The following is a 26,850-nucleotide window of genomic DNA, read 5'->3' as shown; positions in this document are numbered from 1 at the left end:
GACATTTTAAAGTACCCACCTCCACTCCTCCCTCTAGAGGGGCCCCTGAAATTTGCCTACATGACAGGTCTATACTTATTGAAATTTGAGTCAACATCATTTGGTTTTGATATACAGTCAATGTATATAAGCATATATGAATCACATTTTTGTCAGAGGAACCCAAACAAAATAAAAATGTAGGCAAATAGAAAACCTAATCATATTAGTTAAATCCGTGTTTTATCAAGTTTCATTATCTTCCCTCGATTCTTTACGTTAGCTTACTTGACAAAAAGACTGAATTGAACTGAAATAGTGTTCCATGGAGGCTATTTTACTAAAGATGGTAAAATTCTAGTTAATGACTTCTAGCTAAAAGCAGTTAGGTTAGGAAAATGAAACTTTTGGGGATGGGTCTACAGGCTATAGTATATCCTGGGAAGGTATTTTGAAGTACCCACCTCCACTCCCTCCCCCTCTATAGGGCCCTGAAATTCGCCTAAATGACATTTCAATACATATTGAAATTTTGACAAAACAACATTTCATCTTAATTTTCTGTGACCAGTTACTTTTACTCTGCCTTTAATTCTGACAATGCAATTCCTGTTATTTGAATAGAACAGCCTAAGCATTAGCTTATCAATGTTTTTCTAAATTTAAGAAATGTATTTGAAAATATTTCATTTTTAAGAGCTCAAAAAGTGCTTAAATATGAATTTTTGGTCAATGTTGGTATTACCTGAACACTTGTTTTGTGTCATGATACTATTGTTAATAGATGCATTTTTAACATCTTTCCTCTTGCAAAACTACCGCAAACTCACCGTTATGGAGTTATTCCAGCCCAAATATTCTTGTATTTATACATATAGAATTGCAATCATTTCCATTTTTGTTGATTGTATATTTGAAATTGCAAATCTATAATAGTTTAGAAACAAATTTGGGCTATATATTTGCACATTAGGGGAGTGGGAGTAAAACAGCATTATTAAATATGTAAACTAACCATTGCTGTATTTAATATATGCTATACTTTACCCCCCACCCCTAATGTGCAAATACATAATAACTCCATAATTGTGAGTTCGCAGTAGCTTTGCAAGAGAGAATGAGATGTTAAAAAAGTCAAAATGCATATATTAACAACAGTTTCATGACCCAAAACAATTATTCAGGTAATACCAACATTCACTGAATCAAACAGTTTGTGGTAATGAACTGTAGTAAGGAGCGACCTGGCTCAATAGTAACCAAAACTCTAAAAAATGGAATTTGATACCAAGTTACATCAAAAGAATTGCATCTTAATGCTGATTTTAAATATACAAGTTTCATCAAGATCAGTTATACCCATCAAAATTTACAGGAGCCTGAGAAAATTTACCTTATTTTAGAAAATAGGGGGGGAAACATCCCCTAAAAGTCATATAATCTTAATGAAAATCACACCATGAGATTCAGCGTATCAGAAAACCTTATTGTAGAAGTTTCAAGCTCCCATCTACAAAAGTGTGGAATTTTGCATTTTTGCCAGAAGACAGATCACGGATGTGTTTACCCGTGTATTTGATGCCAATTTGGTTTCAGTGGTAAGATATGTAGAGGACTTTTTATTTTAAGATCCTTACAGATTAACAACTTCAGCGTTTAATCCAGGCGAGGAAACAAAGCCGAAGTGTTGCTCTCGCAACACTTTTGCTCGGCGAAGCCAAAGAAACGTTGCCGCAACGCCTCACGTTGCCCATGCAACATAGATCTAGTAATCATTCCCTTTTGTATTTATTACCGTTGTAAAGGTATTTGCTTTCTGTAAGGTGCAAATGACCCTTAGGTCTTCACAAGGTATACTTGTTAGCCCTACTTCTACTCCCATTGAAAGCAATGTATGTTCGTTTTGCGCTCAAATTACTATTTGACTATATTTTCTCTACTCTCGCGTCTTAGATTTATTGCATTCTTAGGCGCTGGCTGAATATTGGCGTTAGCTAAACCTCATTATGAATAGGTCTTATCGTGTTAAACAGTGAATATTTTATCGTTAATGGTGTGGTTTATAGCTGTGGTAAATGTATATATGCCTAAACCGTGAATATCTTGGGTTTCAAATTAGAAGTTATTTCCAAAGATCAATGAACTTGAATTTATTTTACTCCTGTGAATTACTCGAAACTAGGGAATCGTCCTGACTCCAACCGACACATGTAGTTTTCAAATTATCTGCAGACCATCTCAGATTTGAGAAACTTTAGTTACGTCACTGCATAAGGGCCTAAACACAGATTATCAATTCTTGAGATACATCAAAGGAAGAATGAAAAAGATATATTAAACAAAGTAAGAGGACACAGCAAAACTAAATTTCAAAAGTCGAATATAATGCCGACTAAGATGAACTAGGATGGAATTTCAAATAAAATTCAGAAGCACATATTATGAACTCACATAAACTTATAGGAACTACATTTCAAATCGCTTACAAACAATACACCCTTAAAAAATAACAAACTAGAGACGCTATTTAGGGATGGGGGACATCAACGATTGTCGGACATTTTTCATTTCAGCAGGATGCAATTCAGTCTGAAATCTTTTAATCACTAGCGACAAAACTATTACATCCTTTTTTTAAATATCATTTAACTGGATCACAAAATTAAGACAATAAGGGATGCCTGATTTTAATGTGTAGTAAGTCTCATACAGTTATGATGTATGGCAGGAAAGTAGGCTGAAGTTGTGGAAGGATGAGCTGACAACAAACCTAGTTCAAAAGGCTTATGATTTTTCCAAAATTCCAATTAATTCACTTGTTTTGCTGTTTTCAGGAGAGAGATACCCCCATTGTCCAACGGCTATGCTAATGGCTTACCACTGCCAGTCGAGGCCATTTACATCGAGCACAGAAATTTTTTGGGGTGCAAAATTTCAAATAATTATTTTGCGATTTTGAAATTAATTTTCAGCTATACAAAGTAGATGGCATAGTTGACAGTAGGCTAAGCATAAGCAAATTAAATCCGAAATTTTTAGTTTTTTCATATGTTCATCGCCATGTCTTGAAAATTGAAGTAAGTATACCAAATTTAAGCTATATCAAATTGAAGATCAAGTAAAAAGTAAGTAGATCAAATTAAAGAATTGGAAACAAACAATTTGGACCAAGATTTTGTCCTGGCGCAAGGGAGGTTGGAGCCATCCCAGCCCCACCCCCCCAAAAAAAAACTACAGACAAGCGTGATGACGGACTAAATGGTGAATATAATAGTTTTCATAGGTATATTACAGCCACGGTTTTAGAGGGCTAGGTAACAAATACTATCTTTAAGCAATGGACAAATTGCAAAAACTAACAGCCCTTTCCCTAAGGACTGTGGGGGGTCTTGTCATCCTTTCATTGTCCTTTCAATTATGATGAATCAAATAGCTATCCCAGAGTTTTATTAGTATATCTTTTGGGGAAAGAAAGAATCAATCTCACAATCTTCTAAGACCCTTGGTATGATCATTTTGTATCCTAAAAATTTAATATAATTATCTTTATTTCAGATGGATCTTCCGCCAGATCGGATGATTGAGAAAATGGTTAATCTTTCAACGATAGATGCTAAAAACAACGAAAAACCATTTGTTATTGTTGTTACCAGGTCAATGTTGGATAATCATCAATATAATATAATTCCACTTCAAAGTATGATTGAGAGGAAATTGATTAAGGCGATTACATTCATACCGTGGCATGTTCTTGATGAGGTTGAAGATCACGGAAAAGAAAATCCCTTTACCCGAAAAATTATAAATTATATAATGGAGGTGCTGGAAAACAAGAAGACAGGGATGTTTTTTCAGACAGCCGAAGAGGCAGAAAAAATCCAAGAGTTTATTTGCGTCACATTTCGATGAAACCCTGTATAAAAACCCGTGTTTATAAAACCCTGAACTGTTGTCTTTATTGGAAACAAAGAGGATATGATGTCGCTCTTTTCACAGATGATAATGAGCTCTTGAATAAAACTCAAATTCTTTCGTTGAAAGCCTTTTCAAGGATATATAATATGGGCCAAAAAATATTTGATCTAGCAATGACACCGACAAAACTGTCTTCATTTAACATGCAAAATAAAACAGAAGAGAAAACAAGTGCATCATTTTTGTCACTTTTTGAAACAGTTATGAAAACTATTTTCAAAATTTGTGGTTCTTATTCTGAAACTGTTGGACTTAAATATGGGAATGAAAAACTGTCCCAGTGCCTATATCAGAAACAAAGAAGAAAATTTCGTCCATAGCACTTAAGACTGAAGAACTTACTAAGATCGTTACTGAATTAGAAATATATGTTGAATTAAGTGCTGCTGAGTTCTTAATATTTCTTATAAATTTTTCAGTTTTATTTTTTCATGAAAAAATGTCTTATTTTTCAGTTTTTACAGTCACTTACACTTGATACTGGAAAGTTGGCTCCAAATCCCCCCCGCCCTCGTGGATTTAGCTTTGCCCCTCTCCCGAAGGATTTTGACGAAATTACGCCACAAGCTTAAACATCACCAAACAGTGTTTTCTCACAATAATTGGCTTATACAAAATTTACAACAATTAAACATTGCTTATGTCAAAAAACAAAACAAACCATTACAACTAGCAAAATATCAAGTCTTGGATAGCTCTTCGGATACATTTTCGACAGTCAGTGATGAAGACATCCTAGATTTTTCATCCCCCTCCCATCAATATTTTAGAATACAGTAGTAGTCTACCTTTTGTGGCGATATATTTATTGAAAAATCTCTTTTTAGTGTTTTCATTAAAAATAACAACGAAGAATTTACCACCCAACAGATATGACAAAATACATTTGTCCCACGCCCCTAAATTTCCGTAGATCACTGATTAGTCTTCAAGGACAACTTGAACGGTTTTACCCTCTTACCCCTGTAAAACAAGAATTACATTAACTACACTCTTTCAAGTTATAAAATTGCTTAAAAAGGCATCAATACTGCATCGAGATGCCATTCTAATTGAAACCATATTTCATTGAGGACAAAACAACACTTTCAAATTCTTCTGCCCATCTACCAATAGTTGACGTCCCATCGAGCAAGCAATAGTTCTCATCATATTTGACAAAATCAAACAAACACTGTAGACAGTTTCTCAGCACCTTCAGGATTCAATCCTACAAATAATCAATGCAAAAAGAAATATTAACAACTCAGCAGCACTGAATTCATCATATATTTCTAATTTAGTAATGATCTTAGCAAGTTCTTCAGTCTTAAGTGCTATGGACGGAATTTTCTTCCTTGTTTCTGATATAGACACTAGGAGAGTTTTTCATTCCCATATTAAAGTCCAACAGTTTCAGAATAATAACCACAAATTTTGAAAATAGTTTTCATAACTGTTTCAAAAAGGGATAAAAATGATGCACTTGTTTTCTCTTCTGTTTTATTTTGCATATTAAATGAAGACAGTCTTGTCGGTGTCATTACTAGATCAAATATTTTTTGGCCCATTATCACATATCCTTGAAAGGGGTTTTAACGAAAAAATTTGAGCTTTATTCAAGAGCTCATTATCATTAGTAAAAAGAGCGACATCATATCCTCTGTTTCCAATGAAGACAACAGTTCAGGGTTTTATAAACACTGGGGTTTTTATACAGGGTTTCATCAAAATTTGACGCAAATAAACTCTTGGATTTTTCTGCCTCTTCGGCTGTCTGAAAAAACATCCCTGTCTTCTTGTTTTCCAGCACCTCCATTATATAATTTATAATTTTTCGGGTAAAGGGATTTTCTTTTCCGTGATCTTCAACCTCATCAAGAACATGCCACGGTATGAATATAATCGCCTTAATCAATTTCCTCTCATTCATACTTTGAAGTGGAATTATATTATAACGATGATTATACAACATTGAACAGGTAACAACAATAACAAATGGTTTTTCGTTGCTTTTAGCATCAACCGTTGAAAGATTAACCGCTCTCTCAATCATCCGATCTGGCGGAAGATCCATCTGAAATAAAGATAATTATATTAAATTTTTAGGATACAAAATGTTTACGACAGAAACTATACAATTTAGTTTGGTTATGAAAAATGGGTCTAGACATATACCCCTCCACCGGCAAAAAATTCCCTCCACACACAAAACGGAGCAGCCAAAAATAAAGTACAAAATAGGTACTTCAAAATGTCAATCAGATCTCCGAAGGGGCAACAAAGGGACTCGATATGAAAAACAGTTTTAGGACATGGACTGGTTGGTCTCCAATCACTTTCGACGAATAAGAAAATTCAAATATACAATCAACAAAAATGGAAATGATTGCAATTCTATATGTATAAATACAAGAATATTTGGGCTGGAATAACTCCATAATGGTGAGTTTGTGGAAGTTTTGCAAGAGAAAAGATGTCCAAAAGTCAAAATACATCTATTAAAAATAGTTTCATGACCCAAAACAATTGTTCAGTTAATACCAACATGGACCAAAAATTCATATTTAAGCACTTTTTGAGATCTTAAAAATGACAAACTTTCAAATGCATTTCCTAAATTTAGAAAAACATTGATAGGCTATTGCTTTGGCTATTCTATGCAAATAACAGGAATTGCATTGTAAGAACTAAAGGCAGAGTCAAAGTAACTGGTAACAGAAAATTAAGGTAAAAATGTTGTTTTGTCAAAATTTCAATAGGTATTGATGTCATAGACAAATTTCAGGGCCCTATAGAGGGGGAGGTAGTGGAGGTGGGTACTTGAAAATACCTTCCCAAGATAAACTTTAGCCTGTAGACCTATCCCCAAAAGTTTCATTTTCCTAACCTAACTGCTTTTTAGCAACAAGTCATTAGCTAGAATTTTACCATCTTTAGTAAAATAGCCTCCATGTAACACTAATTCAGTTCAATTCAGTCTTTTTGTCAAGTAAGCTAACTTAAAGAATTGAAGGAAGATAATGAACCTTGATAAAACACAAATTTAACTAATATGATTAGGTTTTCTATTTGCCTACATTTCTATTTTGTTTGGGTTCCTGTGACAAAAATTCGATTCATATAGACTTAATACACTGACTGTAATCTCAAAACCAAATAATGTTGACTCACAGAATATTTCTTAATTTTTAAAGTTATTTTTTTAAGTTATGTTAAAAATTCTGAATTAGAATAAATCATTTACCATATGTTAATCTGCAAGTCACTCATATTATTTTGTAAATGCTATGTCTGGTTTGGTTTTATTTTTGGTAAAATTCTAGTTAATTGAATTCCTGCTATCTCAGAAAGGGTTTAGGTTAGGAAAATGAAACTTTCAGGGATGAATCTACAGACTAAAGTATGTTCCAGGAAGGTATTTTGAAGCAACTACCTCCACTCTTTCTCCCTCTAGAGGGCCCTCACCATTAATGACCTTTAAAAATGTGTGTTATAAAAGTGAAACCTTACAAAATAGATCTTCTGCTTAATTTAACTAAACAAAATTGTTTTCAGCTTTGTACCTGCTCAATTCCATTTTATAAGTTTTTAAAGATATGCAAATACATTTCCTAAATTTTGAAAAAAAAAAACATTGATATGGCTCAAAATTCTACTCCAATAACAGGAATTGCATTTTCAGAACTAAAGGCAGAGATAAAGCAACTAGTAAATGAAAATTAAGGTAAAATGTTGTTTTGTCAAAATTTCAATAGGTATAGACCTGTCATATAGACATATTTCTGGGCCCTCTAGAGGGAGGAGTGGAGGTGGGTAATTCAAAATATCTTCCTGGGACATATTTTAGCAGGTAGACCCATCCCGGAAAGTTTCATTTACCTAATCTAAACCCTTTCCGAGATAGCGACAAGTCAATTAACTAGAATTTTACCTTTTTTCTTGTTTTTTTAAAGTCAGATTTCAACAAAACTAAATGAATATTTTGGATCTATATCTAAGCTGTCTTCAGCAAAATAAATAAATTTAAAATTAAATTTACATTAAAATATGTTAAAATTTAAACAAAGAACAATAATGGAAAAGTCCCAACATCTTTACTGAGTAGACTAGGTTCAGATGTTTATAGTAGGCGTATTTTAATTTAAGCGAAACGCTTGTCTCTGGCTATCCTTAAAATATCGGCAATATGCACCTATGATATATACATATTTAGTGGGCTTTAAGTCCAAGACACATGGGTGAATAAAAATGTTGCCAAACCTTTCTTAGTACTGGTTCATTATGGTGTCTATGTGTATAGAAGCTAATTAGAACGGTTTTCATTGAGTTTGTGATCTGTATTGAATGAAATTTATTAATTCTAATGAAATATCACAAAACAAGATGAAAATATGATACTTTAGAGACAAATTTGGGCTATATGTTGGTACTTCAGGAGGGAGGTAGTAAAGTATAGCAGGTCTGCATGCCAAGTGTGTTAAGGTACAATTATTCTGTATATTATAAAGTAAAAAAAAATAGAATTGTTTTCTAACATCACACTGTCCAAATGCTTTATCCCTCGCCCTGCTTTGAAATTAGCTCAATTGTATATTCCCAGTGTATTCCATCACTTGTCTTTTTATAACTATATATGTCGTTATATATCGATTTATATATATATCGTTTTATAACTTTTTATAACGTTATAACTATGTTTTTACGTTTCCTCTTCACTTTCTTAAAAATAACAGTTGTAACCTTTACTGTTGTTGAAACAACCTGAAGAGGTACTCCATTTACGCTCGGTCTACGTGTGTTTTTTTGTTTCCTTTCCATTTTCTTAAAAATAATAGTAGTAATTTTTACTGTTGGTGGATTATAAGGAGCTTTTCATTGTTCTACCCTATCTTCCAAAATTGATGGAAAAACTGAAAAGAATCCTTAAAAAACATCAACTTAATGCCCACCTTTAAAAATTCAAATACGATACAGAGCTTTTTCAAAAGCAGCAAAGATATAACCAGCCCCATTCTGAGTAGTAGTGTTTATAGAATTCCCTGTTCTTTTGGCCGTTTTTATAGTGGAAGAACCTAACAGCAAATAGGGGAGAGGTTATCGGAACATAGGTCCTTAATCGACAAGGGCTTGGGGCTACGCTAAAGGCCTTGGCTCAACATTTGTACGACCTCTATTATTGCCACCGTTAAAGATCTCATGCAAATTTTTAGGGAGGCAGTTGAGATAAAAAGCACATACACCGAAAGGTAACTCTCAATAATGACACTGGATAAACTTAAGTCCCATTTATGATGAAATTATTAATTGTGATTGTTTTCACATTCACAAAATAATGCTGTGCAATCAAATAGAATATCTGATAATTATCTAACTGGAAGGCGATTAGCCTCTAAGAGTGCTTTACGTAAGATGAAATTGAGAAATGCCATTTAAACTTGTTATTTTTTCTGTTACCCTTTCACCGTTACTAAGAAAGGGTCATCCTATCTTAGTTTAGTGTTTTGTTTTAAGGTTTGTTTTTTTTTTTTTTTTATCAGTTTTATTTGCACTGAGGACGGTCAAACAGAAGTCTTGACCAAAATATTTGCGCAACTTTTCAACTTTTCAATGGCTGTTTATTGTCCTTTCTTCGCGATTTTATGCTTTAGGCTATATTAAAATTCCTGCTAGATCCGCCAAACGGAAGTGAAACATTTTAAAGATTTGACTTTAAAAGAGGACGTTAAAAACACGACTCAATCCAAGTTTCTTGGGGGGGGGCATTTATTAGTTGAAACGAAAAGCCTCTTCCATTATCGCTTGTACGGCATTTTGGTAAGTCTTTTACTCTACGTAATTTGTTCTTTTGAATTTTCTAAGCAACTACTACCATTGACAACTCCTCGCAAAACCAAACCGTCTGAGGCCAACACGGTTACGCACGATCCTCCTTCATCCCAATCTAATTACAGATTCTTTCTTTACACCCTCCCAAGAAGTTCCATTTGCCCTAAATCTTTCCTACGACCTCACATCACCCAATCCCATTTGAAGACATCCTGATTTTCATTTAGCCCTAGATGGTAGGCAGACAAGGACAATATTTGGGAATCTGTCATCCTTCATCTACAGAATATGTCCTAGCGATCTCAGCTTTTCTCTCACTATAGCCCTAGAGAGCAGATCCACATTTTGAGTACAGCTATGAGACGGCTTGTCAAATAGCAATAATAAAAACGAGCCAGAGACAACCCAGTTCTGTATGAGAACCTGGAGAAATCTGGGGGGAAAACATGAGAAGTGTCGGATGATTTGACCCCAACTGCGCATTTCACTCCCGGTCAAAGGCAGAGAATCAGGAGATGGATACCTGCACGACACGGAGTATTGGTCAGCATGCAAAAAAGTTTTCCAAGCTCATCAAAAGGCTTAATTTTACCTGAAATTTCTGAAGGGGCAGCACTCCCCCCCCTGAGAGATTGCCTAGTAGTACTCATGATACCCATTCCGATTTTCTAACTTTTGTATTGATAAGCAAATGAATTAAAAAAAAAATAGTAAAAAAGGAGGTGTCACCCCGCATCGCTCATTTTACCGGCCTAATCCGAGAATGTTCCCCAGAATGAAGGTAGATTATAGAGATTAATTTCTACCCCCTCCCCCAAAGCTTCTTCTTAGATATATCTGAAGGTTCATGGAGAGTTCGAATATTTTTCCTTAAAAAGAACTTTTGAGGCTTTAGGCACACTGGCCCCCCCCCCCCACCAAAAATAGATCTACCAACCAAAGAGATCCGGTAGATATACAATGCATGTTTTTTAATTAAGGTCCGTTTGAACCATAGTACACAACGAAAGATAATTTCAAAAAATGCAATTTATTTTTAGAAAGTCCATACTTTACGTTATTTTTCGACATAGTTACCAAGTTTTTCGAATCACTTACCACACCTCTCAACTAATTTTAAAGTAGCCTTTACAAGAACTTACCCCCGGCTCCAATAGCAAAGAGATCAAGGCTGTTTTCGCGTTATCATCATCTTTTTAACGGTTTCCACTGAGGTGGCAACCGGTTGAACTGGAGACGAAACATTAATTTCGCATACCCCACCCGAATCGAGGCAACAGAACATGGGATAGAAACACACAGAATTATGGAGTTATTCCAGCCCAAATATTCTTGTATTTATACACATAGAATTGCAATCACTTCCATTTTTGTTGATTGTATATTTGAAATTTCAAATCTATATTAGTTTAGAAACAAATCTGGGCTATGTGTTAACACATTAAGGGGGTGGGGGGGTAAAACATAGCATATATTAAATATGTAAACTAACCATTGCTTTATTTAATATATGCTATACTTTACCCCCCCTAATGTGCAAATATATAATAACTCCATAATGGTGAGTTCACAGAAGGCTAGTTTTGCTAGAGAGAAGAGATGTTCAAAAAGTCAAAATCGTTTCATGACCAAAACAACTGTTCAGGTAACACCAACATTCACTGAATTTTCCAATAGAAGTGACTAGGCCTATTGTCTTGAATCTGATCATGCTATCAGATTCAGCGTATCAGAGAACCCTACTGTAGAAGTTTCAAGCTCCTATATACAAATATGTGGAATTTTATACTTTTTGCCAGAAGACAGATCATGGATGTGTATTTGTTTTTTTTCAGGGGTGATCATATTGACCCAATGGTCCTGAAATGTCGCAAGAGGGTTCATTCTAACGGAAATTGTAAGTTCTTGTGCCCTTTAAATGACCAAAAAATGGGAGGGCACCTAGGCCCCCTCCCATTCCCCCCCAAAGTCACGGGAAAAGGATTCACGTGAAGGGGGTGCAAGATTTTTTAGCATTATTTAAAAAAAATTGGAAAATGAATAAAAACAATTTTCCCCTGGCAGAACTTAGTAGCATTAAAACTAAAAACGAAAACAAAATATTACGTATATAAGGGGATTCGTCTCCTCCACAATACCTTGCTCTTTAGGCCAAGATATTTTTAGTATTTTCAACTATTTATTCTACAGCCTTGGTGATTCAGAGGTCATTCTTAAAGATTTGGGCTAAAAATCAAACTTATAGTCTAAAGAGCGAGGCATTGACGACAGGGCGAACCCCCTCATACACGTAGTAAAAATATACAAATATAGAAGTTCTTAACGTGTTAATTCGTAAGATACGTATGTTTATTACTAACAAAAACATTGATACAAAAAAATCAAGTTGCATTTTTAAGTAGCAAAAATTGGAAGGCAACTAGGCCTCTTCCCCACCCTTTTTTATACAAATCGTCTATTCACAACTATGAGAGCCATTTAGCAAAAAAAAATATGCAAATTACATTCTTGTCATTCATGTGTGGTGAGCCAAAATCAAAACATACATTAATTCAAAAACATTCCGAAATTACATAAAAGTTTTTTTTAACTGCATGTAAGGAGCAACATTAAAACTTAAAACGAACATAAATTATTCCGTATATGAAAGTACATCTCCCCTCTGCAACGCCTCGCTCGTTGCAATCAAAGTTTTTTTTTTATTGTTTTAAAAAGCAGAGTTGTGACAGAGTCTAACTTTAGCATAAGGAGCGAGGCGATTCGGAAGGGAGAACCCCTTTCATATACAGAATAATTTCTGTTCGTTTTAAGTTTCAACGTCGCTCCTTACTTGCATTTTAAAAAAAACTTGTTGTTTTTATTTAGTTTTTTTCACAAGGAAGATAAGAAAATGGCCACTTCAAAACATATATCTCTCTAAAAATTTCAAAGAAGTTCACAAAATACTTTTGAGAGTGTACCTAAAATTGAGGGCCCATCCACTACGACGAAATGGTGACTTTGAAACTTTTGCAGATGTCATCTATTGCTAAGGTGCTGTTGTCCAATTTCTTTGAAATTGTTTTGCAAGATGACAAGGTTGTTTTTTAGGACTGTCCCAAGTATGGCTATTCTCTTCTAAATTTAAGCCTAATACAAAAGCTAAAACTGTTAGCTATTTAAACTTCTCATGTTTTCCTATATAATTTTCTTTTAGGCTAGAAAAGATAGGCTCAGAAAAGATTGGAAACTAGTCACTTTTACAATTTTTGATATGATGCCCAGTTTTTGATAAGATATTTGAGGATCAATTCCCTTGGGACTAATCGACTTATTAAGTACAAAGATTCAATTTTACTAATATTTTTCTTGGTGAGATATACAAATATAGAAGTTCTTAACGTAAGTTAATTCGTAAGACACGTATGTTTATTACTAACAAAAACATTGATACAAAAAAAAAAAAATCAAGTTGCATTTTTAAGTAGCCAAAAATTCGAGGGCAACTAGGCCTCTTCCCCACCCTTTTTTTATACAAATCGTCTATTCACAACTATGAGAGCCATTTAGCAAAAAAAAAAAAAAATATGCAAATTACATTGCAGTCATTCATGTGTGGTGAGCCAAAATCAAAACATACATTAATTCAAAAACGTTCCGAAATTAAATAAGTTTTTTTAACTGCATGTAAGGAGCAACATTAAAACTTAAAACGAACATAAATTATTCCGTATATGAAAGAACATCTCCCCTCTGAGCTATGTCTCCCACCCCCTTGATTGTTCCTACAGCTACTGAAACAAAGCCCTCATGAGTAATGGTACTCAAGAATTTGCCCTCTGATCTAACAGTCAGATTTGAGGACACTTTGCAAAAAAAAAATTGTCAAAGTTCAGGACAGAAGAGATAATTGGCAAGTCGTTACAGCTAGCAAGGCCAATGCAGAAACTTTTGCCAGGGTCTTTCGGAACAGCAATATATCTCTTACTGTAATAATCAGGAACCTATTTCACCTCGGTATTGCTCAATTTGTTCCCAACAATATAAATGATGAACTTTGTGCACTGATTCCACAATGTGTCAGTCCAAGACAGATTGGCAACACCCACTTGATTTGATTAAAGTTTGAAACCAAAGTTGACCTTAAGAATGCCATAATAATCCTCCAAAGTAGCTGAATATCTCACCCTCCCAGTGAGATATTTCAAGTGTCAAGCTTATGGGCATCAATTCACAAGCTATAAAAATGAAGCTATTTGCACAGTTTGCAGTGACCATGGTCATTCAAGGTCCAAAACATCTCCTTGTTAAGGGCTCAAGAAATGTACATAGTGCAAATCACAGGATCATCCAAGTTATAGCTTCAAATGTCCAGTTCCCCTTTAAGGACTTTTAGGTAAAGTTAAGTCAGCAAAATGGCATGAGCCTTAAGTCTCTTATTATGGAATATCAATGACAAAATGCTTGACAAAGGCCTAGCCCTCTCTGAATTTTTAAGTAGACCTATACATGAAATAATGTTTATTAAGGGAGGATCTAAATTCTAGTTTAGTGACATCTTGCTATCTCGCAAAGGGGTTAGGTTACGAAAATGAAACTTTCAGAATAGGTCTACAGGCTCAAGTATATCCCATGAGGTATTTTGAAGTGCCCTGAAATTTACCTACATGACAGGTCCCAGACCTATTGAAATTTTGAAGGTCCCAGACCTATTGAAATTTTGACAAAACATTTTACCTTAATTTTCAGTTACCAGTTGCTTTTTCTCTACCTTTAGTTCTGAAAATGCAATTCCTGTTATTTGAGAAGAATTCTGAGCCATATCAGTGGATTTTTTTTTTATTTAGGAAATGTATTTACATATCTTTAAAACCAAAGTTGTGAAGCTGGAAACAACTTTGTTGTACTTCATTCAAGCAGAAGATCTGTTTTGAAATATTTCACTTTTATAACACACATATTTTTAGAGGTAATCAAAGGTCAGGACCCTCTAGAGGGAGAGGGAGTGGAGGTATTTACGTCAAAATACCTTCCCAGGACAAACTTTAGCCTGTAGACCCATCCCTGAAAGTTTCGTTTTCCTAACCAAACCCCTTTCCGATAAAGCAAGAAGTCATTAAACTAGAATTTTACTTTTCTTGTTCCAAGATGTGAGGGTTTTATTTTCACAAAATTTTGCTCAATCGGATCCTGCTGGTTTTTACTTTCCATAGAATAAGAAGTGAAAATTGTTTTCTTAACATGATTCTTTCTGTTCAATTAGCTCTCTAGGGAAATACCAAAATATTTTGGGTAAAAGTCTAGTTTAGTGACTACTTGCTATCTCAGAAAGAAGTTAGGTTAGGGAAACTAAACTTTCAGGGATGTGTCTACAGGCTAAACTATGTCCTAAGTATTTTCAAGTACCAATTCCTGTTATTTGAGTAGAATTTTGAACTATATCAACGTTTTTTTCAAAATTTAATATTTGCATATACCAAGACCTTGTAAATTGGAATTGAGCAAAGTTTTGAAGCTGAAAACAATTTTGTTGTACTTCATTCAAGCACAAGATCAATTTTCCAAGGTTTCGATTTTATAACACATATTTTTAAAGGTCATCCAAGGTCAGGACCCTCTAGAAGGAGAGGGAGTGGAGGTAGGTACTTCAAAATACCTCCCGGGACATAGTCTACAACCAATTTTTTTTAGTTTTTTCCAACCTAACGTGACACAGGAAAAAGACAAGTGATGGAATACACTGGAAATATATAATTCAGCAAATTTCAAAGCAGGGGGAGGGGTAAAGCATTTGGACAGTGTGATGTTAGAAAACAATTCTTTTTTTTTACTTTATAATATACAGAATATTTGTACCTTAACACACCTGGCATGCAGACCTGCTATAATTTACAACCCCCCCCCCCTGAAGTACAAACATATAGCCCAAATTTGTCGCTTAGTATCATATTTTCATCTTGTTTTGTGATATTTCATTAGAATTAATAAATTTCATTCAAAACGGATCACAAACTCAATGAAAACCAGTTCTAATTAGCTTCTATACACATAGGCACCATAATGAACAAATACCAAGAAAGGTTTTGGCAATATATTATTCACCCATTTGTCTTGGACTTCAAGCCCACTAAATATGTATATATCATGGGTGCATGTTATCATAGGTATGACAAATATGTGGAATTTTATACTTTTTGCCAGAAGACAGATCATGGATGTGTATTTGTTTTTTTCAGGGGTGATCATTGACCCAATGGTCCTGGAATGCCGCGAGAGGGTTCATTCTAACGAAAAATGTAATTCTTGTGCCCTTTAAGTGACCAAAAATGACAGGGCACCTAGGCCCCCACCCATGTACATTTTACCCCCAAAGTCACCGGATTAAAATTTCAAGATAGACGTTCTGCTCAGCTTACATGAGAGGATCTTTTTATAGAGGAATTTATCACGAGGGAAAAGAATTCACGTGAAGGGGGCGCAAGATTTTTTAGCATTATTTAAAAAAAAATTGAAAATGAATAAAAACAATTTTCCCCTGGCAGAATTTACTAGCATTAAAACTAAAAACGAAAACAAAATATTACGTATACAAGGGGATTCGTCTCCTCCACAATACCTTGCTCTTTAGGCCAAGATATTTTTAGTATTTTCAACTATTTATTCTACAGCCTTGGTGATTCAGAGGTCATTCTTAAAGATTTGGGATAAAAATCAAACTTATAGTCTAAAGAGCGAGGCATTGACGACAGGGCGAACCCGCTCATACACGTAGTAAAAATATACAAATATAGAAGTTCTTAACTTAAGTTAATTAATAACGCACGTATGTTTATTACTAACAATAACATTGATACAAAAAAAAAATCAAGTTGCATTTTTAAGTAGCCAAAAATTCGAGGGCAACTAGGCCTCTTCTCCACCCTTTTTTTATACAAATCGTCTATTCACAACTATGAGAGCCATTTAGCAAAAAAAAAAATATGCAAATTACATTGTAGTCATTCATGTGTGGTGAGCCAAAATCAAAACATACATTAATTCAAAAACGTTCCGAAATTAAATAAAAGTTTTTTTTAACTGCATGTAAGGAGCAACAATAAAACTTAAAACGAACATAAATTATTCCGTATGTGAAAGAACATCTCCCCTCTGCAACGCCTCGCTCTTTGCAATCAAAGTTTTTTTTATTAACTTTATAACACACATATTTTTAGAGGTCATCAAAGATCAGGACCCTCTAGAGGGAGAGGGAGTGGAGGTAGGTACGTCAAAATACCTTCCCAGGACAAACTTTAGCCTGTAGACCCATCCCTGAAAGTTTCGTTTTCCTAACCAAACCCCTTTCCGATAAAGCAAGAAGTCATTAAACTAGAATTTTACTTTTCTTGTTCCAAGGGTTTTAATTTCACAAAATTCTGCTCAATCGGATCCTGCTGGTTTTTACTTTCCATAGAATAAGAAGTGAGAATTGTTTTCTTAACATGATTCTTTCTGTTCAATTAGCTCTCTAGGGAAATACCAAAATATTTTGGGTAAAAGTCTAGTTTAGTGACGACTTGCTATCTCAGAAAGGAGTTAGGTTAGGGAAACAAAACTTTCAGGGATGTGTCTACAGGTTAAACTATGTCAAAAGTATTTTGAAGTACCAATTCCTGTTATTTGAGTAGAATTTTGAACCATATCAACGTTTTTTTTTTCAAAATTTAATATTTGCATATACCAAGACCTTGTAAATTGGAATTGAGCAAAGTTTTGAAGCTGAAAACAATTTTGTTGTACTTCATTCAAGCACAAGATCTATTTTCCAAGGTTTCGATTTTATAACACATATTTTTAAAGGTCATCCAAGGTCAGGACCCTCTAGAGGGAGTGGAGGTAGGTACTTTAAAATACCTTCCGGGACATAGTTTACAACCAATTTTTTTTTAGTTTTTTCCAACCTACCGTGACACAGGAAAAAGACAAGTGATGGAATACACTGGAAATATATAATTCAGCTAATTTCAAAGCAGGGGGAGGGGTAAAGCATTTGGACAGTGTGATGTTAGAAAACAATTCTATTTTTTTTGCTTTATAATATACAGAATATTTGTACCTTAACACACCTGGCATGCAGACCTGCTATAATTTACAACCCCCCCCCCTGAAGTACAAACATAAAGCCCAAATTTGTCTCTTAGTATCATATTTTCATCTTGTTTTGTGATATTTCATTAGAATTAATAAATTTCATTCAAAACAGATCACAAACTCAATGAAAACCAGTTCTAATTGGCTTCTATACACATGGGCACCATAATGAACAAGTACCAAGAAAGGTTTTGGCAATATATTATTCACCCATTTGTCTTGGACTTAAAGCCCACTAAATATGTATATATCATAGGTGCATATTGCCGATATTTTAAGGATAGCCAGACACAAGCGTTTCTCTTAAATTAAAATAGGTCTACTATAAATATCAGAACCTCTACTCAGTAAAGATGTTGGGACTTTTCCATTATTGTTCTTTGTTTAAATTTTAACATATTTTAATGTAAATTTAATTTTATATTTATTTATTTTGCTGAAGACAGCTTAGATATAGATCCAAAATATTCATTGAGTTTTGTTGAAATCTCACTGTTTAAAAAAAAAACAAGAAAAAAGGTAAAATTCTAGTTAATTGACTTTTCACTATCTTGGAAAGGGTTTAGATTAGGAAAATAAAATTTTCGGGGATGGGTCTACAGGGTAAAGAATGTCCCAGGAAGATATTTTAAAGTACCCACCTCCACTCCTCCCTCTAGAGGGCCCTGAAATTTGCCTATTTGACAGGTCTATACCTATTGAAATTTTGACAAAACAAAATTTTACCTTAATTTACATTTACTAGTTGTAATTTTACAACTTTAACACAATTTAATGTGTTAAATATTAATGTTTTTTTTAAATGTAAAATGTTTTTTTATATTAAATGTAAATTTAATTTTATATTTATTTATTTTGCTAAAGACAGCTTAGATATAGATCCAAAATATTCATTGAGTTTTGTTGAAATCTCACTGTTTAAAAAAAAAAAACAAGAAAAAAGGTAAAATTCTAGTTAATTGACTTTTCACTATCTTGGAAAGGGTTTAGATTAGGAAAATAAAATTTTCGGGGATGGGTCTACAGGGTAAAGAATGTCCCGGGAAGATATTTTAAAGTACCCACCTCCACTCCTCCCTCTAGAGGGCCCTGAAATTTGCCTATATGACAGGTCTATACCTATTGAAATTTTGACAAACAACATTTTACCTTAATTTACATTTACTAGTTGCTTTTTCTCTGCCTTTAGTTCTGAAAATGCAATTCCTGTTATTGGATTAGAATTTTGAGCCATATGAATGTTTTTTTCAAAATTTAGGAAATCTTTAAAACCTTATAAAATAGAGTTGAGCAGGTACAAAGCTGAAAACAATTTTGTTGTAGTTCAATGAAGCAGAAGTTCTATTTTGCAAGGTTTCACTTTAATAACACACACTTTTAAAGGTCATCAAAGGTGAGGGCCCTCTAGAGGGAGAAGAGTGGAGGTGGTTGTTTCAAAATACCTTCCTAGGACATACTTTAGTCTGTAGATTCATCCCTGAAAGTTTCATTTTCCTAACCTAAACCCTTTCTGAGATAACAAGAATTCAATTAACTAGAATTTTACCAAAAATAAAACCAAACCAGACATGGCATTTACAAAATAATATGAATGACTTGCAGATTAACATGTGGTAAATAATTTATTCTAATTCAGAATTTGACATATACTTGAAAAAATAATTTTAAAAACGAAGAAATATTCTGTGAGTCAACACCATTTGGCTTTGATATACAGTCAATGTATATCAAATGTATGATCATATCAATGTATGAATCACATTTTTGTCAGAGGAACCCAAACAAAACAAAAATGTAGGCAAATAGAAAACCTATTTCTATTTTCTCGGCCGCCCCCGGCCGAGGGCGGAGAATCAGGAGATCGGCACCTGCGCTACGCGAACCCTTATCGGTTTGCATGCGAAAGTTTGCTTGCTTTATGTTTTATCAAGATTCATTATCTTCCTCAATTCTTTAAGTTAGCTTACTTGACAATAAGACTGAATTGAACTGAATTAGTGTTCCATGGAGGCTATTTTACTAAAAATGGTAAAATTCTAGCTAATGACTTCTTGCTAAAAGCAGTTAGGTAAGGACAATGAAGCTTTTGGGGGTGGGTCTAAGCTAAAGTATATCTTGGGAAGGTATTTTGAAGTACCCACCTCCACTCCCTCCCCCTATATAGGGCCCTGAAATTTGCCTACATGACATTTTGATACCTATTGAAATTTTGACAAACAACATTTTTACCTTAATTTTCTATTACCAGTTACTTTTACTCTGCCTTTATTTTTGACAATGCAATTCCTGTTATTTGAGTAGAACAGCCTAAGCAATAGCCTATCAATGTTTTTCTAAATTTAGGAAATGTATTTGAAAGTTTGTCATTTTTAAGAGCTCAAAAAGTGCTTAAATATGGATTTTTGGTCATGAAACTATTGTTAATAGATGCATTTTGACTTTTTGAACATCTTTTCTCTTGCAAAACTACCACAAACTCACCATTATGGAGTTATTCCAGCCCAAATATTCTTGTATTTATACATATAGAATTGCAATCATTTCCATTTTTGTTGATTGTATATTTGAAATTGCAAATCTATAAAAGTTTAGAAACAAATTTGGGCTATGTATTTGCACATTAGGGGTGGGGGTGGGGTAAAACATAGCATATATTAAATATTTAAACTAACCATTGCAGTATTTAATATAGGCTATGCTTTACCCCATTGCTCAGGTAACACCAATATTCACCAAATTTTCCAATAGAAGTGAATAGGCCTATTTCATTTGTAAAAAGTATAAAGAAAGGTATTGAGTGGTATTTTCACTTTATTGGTAAGTCAATAATATGGACAGTCATATATTTACTGAATTATACCCAATAAAAGTTTTCAGCTTCATAACATTGCTGAATCTCAATTTACAAGGATTCAAGGATCTTTTAATACATTTCTTAAATTTATAGAAAAAAATTAATATGGCTTAAAATTCTACTCAAATAACAGGATTTGCATTTTCAGAACTAAAACTAAAGAAAATGAAAGTGACGAGTAAAAATTAAGACAAAATGCTGTTTTGTCAAAATTTCATTAGGTTTAGACCTGTCAAGTAGCCTAGGCAGATTCCCTTACCTTAGAAATTGGAAGAAAGTCAAAACAGGAACTTGAAACCTTCTAAAAGAATAATTTTGGTTCTGGATTCATTGGGTTAGCCCACTGCAAGTTTTGTGTTCCTAATTAATCCCTTCTCCAGATAGCAAAACCAATACGGTGTTTGGTCACAAAATGGCCCATAAGTTGACATGGTATTCACGTGATGGTAAGACAGCAAACCTTATTGATTATGTTATTGTAAACAGAAGACTAGCAGGATCAATACAAGATACTAGGGTGTATAGGAGTGCTGTTATTGATGTTAAAAGTAAAGATCACCATCTAGTAGTGTCTAAGGTTAATTTAAAGTTGAAATTTCGGAAGAGTAACTCCCTCCCGGAAAGTTATGATGTTGGTAGACTTCAGGATGAAAATTTGAGAAAAAAAATTCCAGGAACAGTTGAGTACTAAACTTGAGGGTTTAAAATTTGACAATGTGGAAGATGGATGGAATAATTTCAGAAAAACAATTTGTGAAGTTGCTGATGGTGTCCTAGGGAAGAGTGCTAAGACAGCAACTAGGAATATTAGTGAAAAAGCTTTAGGTTTAATAGAGAGTAGAAGGGGTTTGTATAAGAATTATCTGAGCGATAGGTCGTATGAAAACAAAAGGAATGTAAAGAAAGTGGAGAAAGCATTAAAATATGAACTAAGGAGATGTGAAATGGAGGCGATGGATAAAATTGCTGAGGATCTGGAAGATGCAGCTAGATGGCATAATAGTAAAATATTATACTGGCATGTTAATAAATTGAAAGGGAGTAGCCGATCCGGACTAGTCCCAGTTAAAGATAGAAATGGGGCCACAATTAGTGATAAGGAAAAAGTTAAAGAAAGATGGGTGGAACATTTTGAGAATGTGCTAAACCGAGATACAGTTGCAGGGAAAGATATAGATGAAAATGAAAAAGTTTGTGATACCTTGGATGTGAAGGAAGATTTGTTTAGTGAGGAAGAATTAGTGACAGTACTAGAAGGATTAAAAAATAATAAGGCCCCAGGTGCTGATAGTATGATTAATGAGTTCCTTAAATATGGTGGTTCTGAGGTTAGGAATAAGCTACTGAAGATTATGAACATGATTTTTGAAAAAGGGGAAGTACCCAATGATTTTAGGAAAACCTTAATTAAACCACTGTATAAGAAAGGTGACAAGAGTGAATGTCAGAATTATCAAGGCATTAGTCTGGTCTCTGTAGGTAGCAAATTACTGAGTAATATGATACTTTTTAGACTGAGACATGCTGTAGACAAAGTTTTAAGGGAAGAACAATGCGGTTTTAGAAAAGGTAGAGGATGTGTCGACCATGTTTTCACTCTTAGGTTAATAATTGAGAAGTCCCTTCATTGTCAAACACCTTTGGTCCTTAGTTTTATCGATTATGAGCAAGCTTTCGATTCTGTTGATAGAACAGCGTTAACAAAGGTCTTATCGTTATATGGTATACCAGAAAAATACATTAAAGTGATTTGCGCTATGTATGAGAATAATACTGCTGCGGTTAAGGTAGGAAATGAGGTTAGCAACTGGTTTTGTATTAAATCAGGAGTTAAGCAGGGTTGTGTTCTATCCCCCTTTATATGGATCATTTTGATGGACTTTGTCTTAAGGAGCACAGGAAAGGCAATTGGAGACCATGGAATCAAATGGGGAGGAAGAACGCTCCTGGACTTAGATTATGCTGATGATTTAAGCATATTAGATGAAAGTGTGAGCAAAATGAATGAATTTTTAGAGGTTTTACGAGTTCAGGGTGCTAAAATAGGCTTGAAAATTAATGTTAAGAAGACTAAGTCACTAAGGTTAGGAATAAGTGAAGATGAACAGGTGACCTTAGGTAACGAAAAGATTGATCAGGTTGGGAGCTTCAGTTACCTTGGTAGTATTATTAGTAAAGATGGTGGGAGCAGTGAAGATGTTAAAAGTAGAATAGCTAAAGCTCAGGGTGTTTTTTCACAGTTAAAAAAAGTTTGGAAGAATAGAAAGATAAGCCTACAAACCAAGATTAGAATATTGGAAGCTACAGTGATGACAGTGGTCAAATATGGCTCTGAAGCATGGACACTCCAAAAAGCAGATGAAAATTTACTAGATGTTTTCCAGAGAAATTGCCTACGGATTGTTCTGGGTACCCGGCTGACTGACCGTATTTCAAACAGTAGGTTGTACGAAAAGTGTGGTTCAATCCCGCTTTCTGGGGCTATAATGAAAGAAAGGTTGAGATGGCTAGGCCACGTTCTACGGATGAAGGATGACAGATTACCGAAGATTGTCCTTTTTGGCCAACCGTCTGGGGCTACACGGAAAGCAGGTCGTCCTTGTCTGGGTTGGGAGGATGTCATAATTAAGGATTTAAAGGAAATGGGAACTTCCTGGGAGGGTGTAAAGAGGGAGGCTTTAAATAGATTAGGTTGGAGGAGGAGCGTGCGTAGCTGTGTTGGCCTCAGGCGGCTTGGTGCTGCAGTGAGTTATTAGTAGTAGCCTAACTAGAATTTTACCCAAATTTAAATAGCCTTAAAAATCAAATGGTTGTTTATATTTGATGTAATTTTGCACTAGGCTATTAATATCAATCCTATAAATCCTCAAATTAATGGGATTGTAGCCTAATAGCTTGGTATCATCTTACAAGGTTGTGTTTAGGCCTTGGAATCAGTCCTGAAAATTTTAATTACCAAACTGAGTAAAATTCTAATTAATTGACTTCTTACAATCTTGGAAAGGGTTTAGGTTAGGAAAATGAAACTTTCAGGGATGGGTCTACAGGCTAAAGTATGTCCCAGAAGGTATTTTAAAGTTTCTAACTACTCATTCTCCCTCTAAAGGGCCCTGAAATTTGCCTACATGACAGATCTATACTTATTGAAATTTTGACAAAACAACATTTTACCTTAATTTGCAGTTACTACTTGCTTTTTCTCTGCCTTTAGTTCTGAAAATGTAATTCCTGTTACTTGAGTAGAATTTTGAGCCATATCAATGTTTTTTTTTTCAAAATTTAGGAAATGTATTGGTAATAATTCTAATCCATTGACTTTTTGCTATGCACCTTCCCAGGACATACTTAAGTCTGTAGACCCATCCCTGGAAGTTTCATTTTCCTAACCTAAACGCTTTCTTAGATAGCAAGAGGTCAATTAACTAGAATTTTACCCCAAACTCGAACTAGGCTACTGCCCCTAAAATCAAGAAGCCCCTAAATAAAATTTTATCCAATATAAGTAGGCCCAAGTTAAGACACCTGTCGTCAAGAACATCTTCTAAGCCCTAGAAACGAGGAGAGAAGATACACAAGCATAGAACTTGTTAACATCCTCAAGTTAATGGGAATTATATGCCCTAGTTTCATTCCTGAAAGCCTGCCACATTCTCTTTTATTATTAAGCCTGCCACATTCTCTTTTAGCGTTAGACCAACCCTGAAGATATTTGTCAACTCCAAATACAATGGTGAAAAGCCTAGGCTTAAGCATCTAGTATGCTTCTAAACTAGTTGAAATTTTGGAGAAGTTCAAACTCGACATTTAACTAAGTGTGATGATGAATGACGAGAAAATATTTCGAAAGATAAATGGAGTATAATTTATTAAAACTTTAATAGGAGACGAAAATAAAGACTATAACCACGATTAGGATTGATATATACAAAATCATTACCTTGATTCTTTCAGAAGTTTTATCCGCTGACGCTGCTGCAAAAGTGATGAAAGAGAGAAAACAAAATTAAGAATTATTTATGAAACAACATTTAAAAAATAAGAATTTTATTTTTGAAAAAAACACCATTTAAAGATTTTTGGAATCATTTTTAATATTTATACTTATTGTAATAAATCTAAAATAATGATTATTATTAACAACCATAGAATAATGATGACAGAGTCAAAGACAGATATTGGAACAGTTGTTTCACCTTGCTATTCCGCAGCAGTAAATTACGAGCTAATTAACGTAAAAAATTGATTTTGATAGTTTCCTCGAAAAAATTTTGTCAATTAATAATCAGTCACAGATTTCATATAAACAGTTATGATAAGCCTACTTATTAAATACAAACCACTAAAAAAAAAAGCCTGACTAGATGTTAAGAACCCCAGTCACATTGGTTTACGTGAGTTTTTAAAAGAACTTACAAAATTTCCTCTCATTTTTGTGATAATTTCACTTGATCAGTCATAGACTACTCCCTGATGCTAGCTGGCCCTAATAAACCATCTGATGAGAATAAGCTGGGTACAAAATGATAAAGCTGTTTCGATATAAAGGAAGGATTTTGTTCTTATATAAGCTCTTTCCTTTTTTCCTATTTTGCTTGTTTGGCCTCATAGTGCATTCAGGTAGACCTTTCACATGTTTTCCCAATCAGAACCGAGAATGCAGACCCAGAGCCGAGGTGCAGGGTGGTGACCTTGAGATGTGACGTGACGTACCTCGAGGAAATTACAGCCTAGTGAACGACCTGGCATTACACCATATTTTGAATTGTGGATAATCCTTCTGATTTTATTTGTTTGGTGGGCTGTTCAGATAGGATAACTTCTTTCTAGCTATATTATTGATCATGGGCTACCTCCCCTTTGTAGTATATTATTTTCGGCCATGAATATATAATGGATTGGAGGTAATAGGCTTGCAATTGTTCAAGACAACAGACATTGTTCTGTATATAAAAGGTGTTGTCCCCTTCGCAACGCCTCGCTTTTTACGCTAGTTTGACTCTTTCTCACAGCTCTACTTTTTAAAACGATAAAAAAAACTTTAGTATAAAGAGCGAGGTGTTGCGGAGGGAAGAAACCCTCTCACATACGGAATAATTTTCGCTCGTTTTAAGTTTTAATGTCGCTCCTTACTTGCAGTAAAAAAAACATTTTTTTTAAATTTAATTTCTGAATGTTTTTGTATTAATGCATGTTTTGATTTTGGCTCACCGCACATGAATAATTAAAACAAAATTTGTATATTAACTTTTTTGCTAAATGGCTTTCTCATAGTCTTGATCAGATAAATTTAAAAAAATGGTGGGGGAGGAGGTCTAGTCGCTCTCCAATTTTCGGTTACTTAAAAATGCAACTAGATTTTTTTTATTTTTTGTACGAGCGTTTTCGTTAGCAATAAACATACGTACCTTACGAATTAACTTACGCAACGAACTTCTATATTTGTGTATTTTTATTATGTATATGAGGGGATTTGCCCCCTCGTCAATACCTCGTTCTTGATACTAAAGCTTGAATTTTATACCGAATCTTTAAGAATGATCCGTCAATAACAAAGGCCGTAGAATAAATAGTTGAAATTACTAAAAATAGTTTAGCGTAAAGAGCGAAGTATTCTGGAGGAGAAAACCTTCTTTTATACGTATTATTTTATGTTCGTTTTAAGTTTTAATGCTACTCATCTCTTCCAGGTGAATAAATTTTTTATTTATTTGATCATTGTTTCATTTAAATAATGCTAGAAAATCCTGCGCTCTCTTCATGGAAATTTTCTTCCCTCATGATAAATTCCTCTATAGAAAGATCTTCCCAGGTAACCCCCGACCTGGATAGACCCCCGACCTCTTGTAGATAGAAGTTTGAAACTTCTACAGCAGGGTTTTCTGATACGCTAAATCTGACGGTGGGATTTTTGTTAAGATTATAGGACTTTTAGGGGGTGTTTCCCTCTGTTTTCTAAAATAAGGTAAATTTTCTCAGGCTCGTAACTATTGATGGGTAAGACTAAACTTGATGAAACTTATGTATTTAAAATCAGTATTCTTTTGATGTAACTATTGGTATCAAAATTCCGTTTTTTAGACTTTCGGTTACTATTGAGCCGGGTCGCTCCTTACTACAGTTCATTA

At 34.2% G+C, this 26,850-nt stretch overlaps 2 long non-coding RNA genes across 2 annotated transcripts in view; both read right to left on the bottom strand.

Moving 5' to 3' along the window:
* The window catches only part of LOC136029974 (uncharacterized), a 36,290-nt gene extending 11,590 nt beyond the window's left edge, over nt 1-24,700 (bottom strand). Inside the window, exon 1 of the long non-coding RNA XR_010618149.1 lies at nt 24,663-24,700. This is a non-coding gene — a long non-coding RNA (uncharacterized LOC136029974). The remainder of the gene's footprint in view (nt 1-24,662) is intronic.
* On the bottom strand, nt 2,295-21,030 carry LOC136029975 (uncharacterized). The gene is made up of 2 exons (XR_010618150.1): nt 20,985-21,030; nt 2,295-6,010 (listed from the first exon to the last, which is right to left on the bottom strand). It is a non-coding gene; the product is annotated as an uncharacterized LOC136029975 (long non-coding RNA).
* Nucleotides 24,701-26,850: the final 2,150 nt, after the last annotated feature.

This window comes from Artemia franciscana, chromosome 8 (assembly GCF_032884065.1).
Source record: "Artemia franciscana chromosome 8, ASM3288406v1, whole genome shotgun sequence".
In the NCBI taxonomy this organism is placed as follows: domain Eukaryota; kingdom Metazoa; phylum Arthropoda; class Branchiopoda; order Anostraca; family Artemiidae; genus Artemia; species Artemia franciscana.
The sequence above is the reverse complement of the archived record's forward strand: the minus strand, read 5'-3'. Positions and strand labels throughout refer to the sequence as shown.